This window comes from Miniopterus schreibersii (assembly GCF_964146895.1).
Source record: "Miniopterus schreibersii genome assembly, chromosome: 8".
NCBI lineage: Eukaryota > Metazoa > Chordata > Mammalia > Chiroptera > Miniopteridae > Miniopterus > Miniopterus schreibersii.
Window position 1 is genome coordinate 2,547,479 of NC_138109.1, and position 9,854 is coordinate 2,557,332.

The 9,854-nt window shown below is 58.8% G+C and overlaps 1 long non-coding RNA gene across 2 annotated transcripts; it reads right to left on the bottom strand.

The window, feature by feature from the left end:
* Positions 1-636: 636 nt before the first annotated feature.
* Positions 637-9,560, bottom strand: LOC308560592. Of its 2 annotated transcripts, XR_013999357.1 has the most exons (5): positions 9,461-9,560; positions 9,011-9,080; positions 2,438-2,632; positions 1,719-1,890; positions 637-1,179 (listed from the first exon to the last, which is right to left on the bottom strand). It is a non-coding gene; the product is annotated as an uncharacterized lncRNA (long non-coding RNA). The 2 variants fall into 2 exon arrangements; XR_013999358.1 differs by lacking the exons at positions 9,011-9,080; positions 9,461-9,560 and adding an exon at positions 3,403-5,368.
* Positions 9,561-9,854: the final 294 nt, after the last annotated feature.

A 9,854-nucleotide genomic window follows, 5' to 3' on the forward strand; every position in this document is an offset into this window, starting at 1 on the left:
AAGTACCACAGAGCCAGGTCAGACGCCCTTGGGGTCGGATCCAGCCCTCCCATGGCCCTGTCACAGGGCTGACCTGGGCCACACTGTCCAGCTCGGTAGGCACTGGCACGAGTGGCTATAAATTTAACTTAATGAACGTGGAATAAAATTGGAGCCAGTTCCTCAGTGGCACTAGCCACATTTCAATCGCTCGGCAGCCACGTGTGGCCACCGAAGGCACAGAGCCGTCACTCCGCCCACAGAGCATCGTCTTGGTCAGCACTGTCCCAGAGTGTCAGCCCCGCGAAGGCAGGGATCACCGTCCGCTTTGCTCACTGCGACCGCGGGCCCAGCACAGCGCCTGGGACACAGCTGGGGGTTGAAGGGTTAAGGTCGGTGGTGTGCGGGCGGCTGGATAGCCACCTCAAAAGATAAAGAAAATTTTAATTGCCCGGCCTGAGTGGCTCAGTGGTTGAGCGTTGCCCTAGGAACCAGGAGATCGCGGTTGATTCCCGGTCAGGGCACATGCCCGGGTTGTGGGCTCCATCCCCAGTAGGGGGCGAGCAGGAGGCAGCTGATCAACGACTCTCTCATCACTGATGTTTTTCTCTCCCTCTCCCTTCCTCTCTCTGAAATCAATAAAAACATATTTTTTAAAAAAGAAAGGAAAAAAAAGAAAAATTGAATTTATTTTTAAAAAGGGGGGACGAGGGATGAGATATCCAAAGGGAAGGGCTACACAGCACTGAGCAAAAGGGTATTGGGTCCATGGTGACAGCAAAAATATATAGAAGCAGCAGCAGGAGAGCCTGGCTGGCTGCGCTGGCTCCCTGAGAAGCCAGAGAGGGAAGGGGCCTTGGAGACAGGTTCGGGGGTTGGCCCGGGACGAGCTGCCGCTGCCCATTGCTCCCCTGGTTCCAAGTCTCATGGGGTCCCCTCGGAGGGAAGGAGATAGAGATGGCGCTGGGTCCCTTGTCCTGAGCATATTTATCTCTTTCTTGCAGGGGTGAATCTGAGAGGAGGTGTCAGGGGGGGTCTAACAGAATATTCTCAGCTCTCCAGGGGGCTCTTTCAGGGTCCTGGTCTTTGCTGATTGCTCGGCGCCAGGGCAGGGGGTCATTAGTCAGTGCAGCTGGTCCTGAGGCGGCCACGGGCAGGCGGCGCCACTTGTCTGGTTTTGCTGCCTTTCTGGGCCTGGAGCTGAAATGCAACGGAGGCCTGGACGTTAATCTTTAGGGAGGAAGGCTCAGGGGGTCTGAGCCACGTGACCAGCGACATGCTGGGGGAGGATGGTTCCCCTGGGGGCAAGGTTCTTGTTTTCAAGTTTTCTTGTTTTCCCAGTTCTGCCCTGTGCTGGGCATCCCACCCGGGGGCTTTCTGCCCTGGTGAGTTTCTGTGCCTGAGTTTCTGTACCTGGCCCATAGTCCTTGCTCTGCTCATGTCTGTCTAACAGGGACCAGTAAAGACTTTTTCAACTGATTTTTTTGTTGTGGCAAAATACACATTAAATGGAGCATTTAACCATTTTCAAGTATTCAGCTCAGTGACTGTAAGTACGTTTATTTGTTGTGCAACGATCACCACCATGTGCAGAACTTGTCATCCCAAACTGAAATTCCTTCCCCGTGAGACAGCAACTCCCTGTCAATACACCTTGTTTTGAATGAATGAGTTACCTTGGTCAAGTCACTTCCTGCTCAGAGCTTTCACTTCCTTATGGGAAGGAATGGGTGTCGTACCTTGTGAGTTTGTTGTCAAGATTAGATCAGATGAAGCTGGCCTCGGGACATAGTAACTGCTCATCAAATATTAGCTGTTGCTGTATTGCTCCCCCATCAGGACGTCCAGCCTGAGTGGCCCACACCTCCTTGCTCTCTGGACTCTGCATTCCAGTAAACAGAAGCAGGGACCCTGCTGGCATGAATCACACAGGTGTGTTTGTGTCCGGGGTGTGATCCTCAGCTGATCCTTTGTGTCCCCAACTAGGCTCGTTACCCTGACGACCACACCTTTACCAACAGCCTCCTCTGGGACCCAACGCCCACTGAAATGGGGAGAGAAGATGCTAGAAACCCTCACAGATGATGCCAATGTACAGAGGGGAAGGCTTAGGTCTAAGGTAACGCAGGAAGCCAGTGGCAGGTCCAGACTCAGAGCAGGGACCAGCTGGCACGTGGGAGCCATCAGCTGAATGAATAGATGGCTGGCTGGATGGATGGCTGGATGGATGCTGTCAGGTGGAAGAGCCTCGCTTTGCAACTAAGGAAACAGGCTCCGGGAGGTTAAGTGAGGTGCCTGGTAAATATTTATGGAATTGAACGCAGTGTCCGAGGGCAGGGCATGCTGGTCCTGCACTCTGAACCCTGTAGTACCTTTAATCCCTGCCCAGAGGGACGGCCAGGACAGCTTCTTGCCCTGGACAGGAAGTTTTCATGGTGGAGCAGAGAGAGAAGCTCACCCTTGGCATCAGGAGGGAAGGGAGGAATTTCTTTGGCTTCGGAGTGAGACAGGCTCAGATCTGTCACAGGTCTTGAGACAAGGGAGCAGTCTTGTTAAGCTCTTAAAATTTCTAAACTGGGGAACCTTTTGAGACACTGTAAAAGCTGTGGCCACCAGCCAGTGGTGAGCTGGTAAATGTGTAACCATTTGCTCTCTGAAAGAAAAAAAAAAAATAACACCCAGGTTTGTATCATTGGCCCATTACTGTGGTGTAAACGCTTCTGATCACAGTTGATTTCAAGGTAGCGATGAAACCTGGCTCCCAAAATTCGTGAGAATGTAGCAACCTGCTCTCCCTGAGCCAGCCCATCACTGGGCCTGTGCACACTCAGGCAAGCCCCTTCGTCCTTCTGGCCTCCCCTTCCTCACCTGTCAAGTGGGGGCTAACAGTTCCTACCTGCAGGGCTGTTGTGAGGGTGAAATGAATCATTCGCATGCTCCTACCCAGAGGTGAGGAGAGCAGCAAGATTGGTGTGAGCTCACACCTTTGAGCCCCTGGCTGGGGCATGTTGGGGGCGCTCAGAGAGCAGAAAGAAACAGCGGCTGTGGGGACGGGCACCTCCTCTCCTTCCCACCCCTGGGCTCCTGGGTGGTCTGTCTTTCCTTCCTGACCCCTGCCCAAGGATCCCTGGTTGCCTAGTGGAGGTGACTATGCAGCCCCCTGCCCTTCCCTTTGGGCCACGTCCAGAAGCCAAGCTGGGGGTGTGGCAGGGGGAGGGCAGAGTTTGCCCAAACCTGGAAAGACAGGCTCACCTGCCCCAGTCTGGCTAATCCCCCTCATTTACTTGGCTTAACTCCTGGCACCACCAGAGAGGGGAGAAATTCCCCTCTGCCACCCAGGCAGGGACCCCCTGGAATCCCTATCCCTACCCCTCCTATCCCTACCTGAGTGCTGGCAGGACCCCAGGCACCCCAGGGTAATACCTTTGACAATGGGGTACCAGAGCATGGTGACGTCCCCCACTCTGCCTCTCTTCTCTTGGTTGTGGCATCTAAGACACTTGTACCCAGGGAACAGTGATCCTGGAAATTAAGGGGAGCCCAGAAGGGTCACTCTCAGGTGGAGGGTGGGGTGGACTGTATTCCTGGCCAGGGCTCTAGAGACAAGAACACAATAAAATACTAGGGAGAGGGGCGCCTCAGGGCAAAGACAAGCCTTCTGCTACAAAGGTGGGGAAACTGAGGCCAGCAAGACTCAGAGACTGAGTCGAGACTTGGGCCCTGTCCCTGGACAGCCAGTCTCTGTTTTTTGCTACCTGGTGGGTATCAGCAGGGGCCGAAAGGCAGGGGCCCAACTACATAGCTGTCCTGGGGGAAGGGGACCAGCCAAGGCCTGCAATTTCCCAGGGGCGTCCCTCATGCTGGTGGCCACTTCAGGGAAAGTCTGTCACTCCCCAAAAAGCAGACCACTCCCTGAAAGACCTGGGACCCGAGAAGTGGTGTGACCGTGAGTCGGGGGGCACCCCTTCCTGAGGTGTAGGTGATGCTGCCTACAGTGGGGACCGGGGCCTGCCCAGCTTCCCCGAATTCTCTGTGTGGTCTTGGGCAAGTTATGGTCCCCTGGCACCAGGCTCTCTGGCTGCAGAATGGGTGGTTTGGATCAGATCAGTGGCTGAAAACTCGGTTTAAGCTGCAGAATTATTTCTAGATGCTTCATATAGAAAGAAACGCGAGAGGGGTGGGGCTGGGGGAAGCTGGGGCTGGGAAGAAGGACAGGAGGGTGGAAGAACTGGGTCCTGGAGACTGAGATGCTGACACTCCGTGCCCTGGGTGACCTGGAGGGGACTCTTAGCCCTCCCTGGGGCCACGGCTGCCCCTGGGGATCTCCTCTGCAAGGAGGTGGGTTGCCAGGGGCCCGGGCCACACGCCAGGGAGGAGTATGTACCAGTCCTGAGTCCTGGGAGCTGGAGAGAGAGAGATGGAGAGACGCAGAGAGGTCAAGAGATAGCGAGAGACAGAGACAGAAATAGAGCAAGGCAGAGAAAAGCAAACAGAGAGAGAGGCACCGAAAAAGAGAAATATTTGCAAACGAGTGGAGAGAGGGATGGAGGGAGAGCCGGAGGGGGGAGAAGAGACACATGTTTCCACTCAGAGTCCTTTTTTGTTTAAAATAAAACCAACCCAATAATCTCTGCTGCTGACGGTTGGCGGGCGCCCAGGCCCCGGCTGAGGGTGACCACAGGCCTCCTGGCCCTCCGCCTGGGAAACTCAAGTAATGGCCGCCCGGGGCCCTGCTCTCTGTCACCCCTGACACGGGCCTGTCCCCTGATGCTAGCTCTGGCCGACGGTCCCTGGAGAGGTGCCCTGAGCAGGGCCCCGGAGGCCCCCCCCACATGCCCCTCGGAGGGCTGCCCCTGCCAGAGCCTTCTCGTGGGCTCGCCGACAGCCACCAGGCACCGTGAGGCCTGGGCCGAGGGCCCGGCAAAGGGCTGCGGCCAGAAGGGACAGGCTCAGGGTGGCTTCACCCTGGGGCCCCGTTAGCAAGGTCCCGCACCCCCAGGGGCTCCGAGGCCCCCCACCTCCTCTCCAGGGACGCAGCCTAGGTTCCTCCAGCCCCAGGCCCAGGGCAGGTGGCTGGGAGGGAGCCGTGCCCAGGGGGGTCGTGGGGGGTGCTGGGGCAGGAGGCAGGTGGTGGCCCGGGGCTGTCTCCCGGAGAAGCACCTGCCAGGCTTGCTCAGAGCGCCCATCTCACACTCACACACTCACACACTCACACTGACACACTCATATACACTCACACACTCTCACACACACTGACACACTCACATACACTCATACTCACACTCACACACACATTGACACACTCACACTGACACTCTCACACTCACACACTCACACACTCACACTGACACACTCATATACACTCACACACTCTCACACACACTGACACACTCACATACACTCATACTCACACTCACACACACATTGACACACTCACACTGACACTCTCACACTCACACACTCACACACTCACACTGACACACTCATATACACTCACACACTCTCACACACACTGACACTCTCACTCTCACACTCACACACACACACTCACACTGGCACACTCTCACACTGACACACTCACATACTCTCACACTCACACACACTCACACTGGCACACTCTCACACTGACACACTCACATACTCTCACACTCACACACACTCACACTGGCACACTCTCACACTCTCACACTGACACACTCACACACTGACACACACTCACACTCTCTGACGCACTCACACTCACACACACTCTCGCACTCACACACCAGGCCCTGCATTTGCTCTGCCCCAAGCCCCAGGGATCCAGGCAGGAATGGGGGTCATTCAACGGCAGCTACAGTTTGTAGAGAACCTTCTGGGCCCCAGGCACCGCCGAGCGTCACTTCATCTCCTGCAACCTCACACTCCATGAAGTCAGCCACTGTAATGTCCACTTTACAGATGATGAAACTGAGGCTCGGGGCAGTTAACACACTTACCCAAGTCTCACAACAAGTAAAAGGTGGAGTTTGAACCAGGTTTGCTCACCTACCTCAGCCCCGCACACTGAGGTTGTGGGGAGCTTCCAGGGTGTGGGGTCCCCCCTGGCATCCCCGGGCCCAGGGAGAGGGCACAGTCTACCCCCGGGCCCAGGCTCCCATCCCTTCCGGAGCTGAGAGAGGCAGGTCTGAGAGCAGCTGATCCCCTGGGTTTTGTTCTTGGCACAAAGGCGTCCGGATCCAGGCTTAGTGGTGAATGGTGAGGGGCCCGCGGTCCCTGCCGCGGGCAGGCCTGGCAGGCTGGGCTCCTGCCGGCTTCCCTGAGCTGTGAGCCCCCCCCCGCTTCCCATTCAGAACCCCGCTCAGCTCCCTCCCCAGAGGGCTATCAAAGGCGGGCAGATCCATGCGGGGTTAAAGGAGACAGGGAGAGCTGGGGGAGCTGGGGGAGCTGGAGGGGAGCTGGGACACGCCTGTGGAACTCCCTACTCTGTGCTGGGCACTTCTCAATCTTGTGGAGCCCTCACGGCCACTGATGGGATGATGGGAAATGGAAGCCCAGAGAGGGGAAGGGGCTTGCCCAAGGTCACACAGCAAGTCAGAGGCAGAACCGAGGTGAGGATCCAGTGACCCAGCTCCCAGTTGGGGCTTTTTTCATGGAACATGGCTCCTCTGGGCTTAAGATGCCCTGTCCTGTGGCCTCTTCCCAAGACAGAAAAGGACAGAGGTGGACAGAGAGGGGACGAGGGACACCAGCTGGCCGGCGCTGGCACAGAGGGGGGCTGTCTCCTGTGGGAAGCTTCCCCCAGCTGCCTGAGCGGGATGCTGGGGGCTGAGCCTGGAGTGGCTCTGGCCTTGCCCCGGTCAATGCCCAGTCTGGTCCCAAGAGAGCGGAGACTGTGGGTCCCTCTAGTGACACCTGTGGGGGGGCAGAGAGGATGGGAAGAGCGGCATGAGGGGCAGTGGGGCCCTGGGGTAAGGCCTTGCTGTGCAGCCTCAGGGAGCTACAAATCCCTCTCTGGGCCCCAGTCTCCCTCTAGGGCCCCAGAGCCTGAGGACCACCCTCATTCTGTCACAGGGATGTGGGCTTGGCGACCGAGGGCCCCCCCACTGACTCCTCAGGGTGAGGCAGGCTCGTGCTCTGCCCTATGTTCTGTCATCGATCCTCATGCACTTCTGCCAGGAGGCTGCTGCTGTTTCTCCCACTTGACAGGTGGGGAAACTGAGGCTCAGAGAGGCCTTGTCCAAGGTCAGAGGGCTGGTAAAGGTTTCAGAGCCTCGTGGCCTCACTCTGTGCTCTTCCTCCCCCTCCCTCAGGGTGCCAGGCCCTGGCTGTGGGCTGGACCCCAGCAGGCTGCCCTGAGGGCCTAGGCGGCTGTGGGGCCCAGGCACCTGGTTGGAGAGCATCTCTCCCTGGTGCCCAGGTGCCCACCTGCCCCGCCCCCAGCCACAGGCCCAGGGCCACGGTACCCCCAGGAATCCAGCAGCATTCCTGTGGCGGGGGTGTGGCGCCCCCTGCTCTGTTTGCCCAGGGCCCAGCCTGTTGCTAAGCGAGCCCAGCTCCGGGCGCTGAGTCAGCAGGCTGGGCAGCCGTCACTCCCAGCAAATCCTTGTCACCAGGAAGGTGGAGGCCGAAGCGGAAGCTCTGCTTCCCTTGAGCTGGGAGGGGTGCGCCTTGGGGTTCACACCTGGGGGGATACAGGCTGGGAGTGGGGGAAGTGGGGAGGAGGTCTGCATGGGGAGGAAGGCTCCCCCCGGCTCCCCCACTCCCACCCCCACTCCCCCATCCCTCCCCCCACAAAGAATTTGGGGGCAGTGAGCTGGGGCTCAGCGTGAGGACTTCAGACTGGACCGGAGGCAACCGTGCTTTTCTAAGCATCTTCTCCGCACCAGGCGCCGCGCTGGCTGCTGTGCCCAGTCTCTTATCTCCTATCATAAACCTGGCTCACGGTCAGTCTCCTCCACTGTTCACGTGGGGAAACTGAGGTGCAGCCAGCCCTTGGCGAGTGCAGGGCATGGACAGGGCCTGTTCCACCAGGTCAGGCTGCGTGAGCCTGGACCAGCTCCGCCCCCACCCTGGGCCTCAGTTTCCCAACTCTGCTGCGCTTAGCTGAGGGTCTGTCCAGCCCTGAGGAGAACAGGAAATGAGGGGCCCCCCAACTTCCACCTCAGCACTATTTGCTCTTGATAAGGGACCAGTCACTTCCCCTGAATGGGTCTCACCCTTCGGCCAGACTTTGATCTCCTGCCTGCCTTCAGAGTCCTTTATCTTTATGGTCACTGCTCCTGGGCACCTCCCTCACCTCCCCACCCAGCTCTGGCATCCGGAGGGCACCTCTGGAGAAACAAGGGTGATGGTAGAGGGACTGTGCCTGGAGGGGTGGGGATGTGGAGGGGTCTTGGATGTTGGTCTCCTGGGGCAGTTCTGCTCCCCCCCCCATCTTCCTTAGAACAGAATTGATAAATTGTGGGCACTGGGTGCCAGGATGGGGAAGAGGGCATAGGCAGGGTGGGGCGCAGGGCCAGAAGGCCAGGAGTTTTGATGGCTAGTTTGGGTGGCTTTTTGATAAAAGAAAGGAGCGGTCAAAGTCCACGGGAGCTGGCTGGGCAAGGGTGGGGAGGGAAAGGGGCCCGGCCGATTCCCAGCGCTTAGCTGATCCCCACTGCCCGGCTCCGCTGTCAGGCTTAGGGGCGGGGACTTGAGAAGACGACAGCGATTAGGGGGGTCAGGGCTGAAAGAGGAAGTGTCTGTGCCAGCCTGAGATGCGCCTGGGGGGGTGTCCCAGTCTGCTGGGGGGTCCCGGCCTTTGCCCAGGGAACATCTCTGCTCTGAGCCACACTCCACTCCTGGAGAAGCCCCCAGCCGCTGGAGGAGTTAGGGGCCCCTTCCCTTGGGGGGTTCAGGGTCTGAAGGCAGAGGCAGGGGGGCACGGATGCCGCCCGGAGGACGGCTCAGCACCCGATCCAGACTTCCCCGCACCCCCTCCCCACAGACCGCCCCCTCCCGGGGGTCAGCCTGGGGGCAGGCCCTGGCTGGGGGGGTTCGTCAGACTGACCGAGAGGTGCAGGTCGGGTTGTGACATGCGGCGAATTCTCCGTGCAAAACAGTTATTACCGCCGCTCCTCCTGCGGCGAGACAGGGAGGGTCTATTACAGGGTTGGAGCTGCGGCCTGCCGTCCCCGCCCGCCCTGCCCAGCGCTCTGGCACGCGCGCACACGCACACACACGCAGAGGGGCACGCTGGTTGTATGGTCTCGTGCAAGGCCCTTGGCCTCCCCAAGCCCGTTCCTGAGGATATCTGAGGGTCACAATAGCGCGCACACCTGGGTATGTGACCTCCACGCAGCCCAGCACCTCCCTCCCCACACCGTTCCTCCCACTGGGACCCACGGACGTAGGCACACACTCATTTCTGCACACTCACCTGGGCACTCACATGTCCCTGCAGCCCCGCTCAGGTCCCCCCTCACCCGCAAGGTGCCCAAATCGTTGCTCATAAACTCACAGAAGCTCTCGCCGTGTGTATGTGAAGCTGGGGGGCTGCGGCAGGATTCCCAGGACCCCAAAGGGAGCCCTCACCCCTCCACCAGCAGCACTCTGTCTCTGGGATGGACCTTACCCTCTCTCCTGGGGAAATGCCAGTTTGGCCAGGATGTGTGTGGAAGAGATGGAGGCCTGGCTTCAAATGCCAACTCTGGCCCTGAGCCTCCATCTCCTTCCCTGTAAACGGGGGACGTGAGTAGTCAGAGAGGCTGCAGGACAGGGGGCGAGTCCGTGAGCTGGTCTGTGTGAGTGCGACGTGGACAGTGTGCCCAGGACGGGGTAGGTGCTCAATAAATCCTGGTTGGATTGACTTGGGAGGCGGCACCGTCCCTCCTGGGCTGTGGAAGATGCCAGAT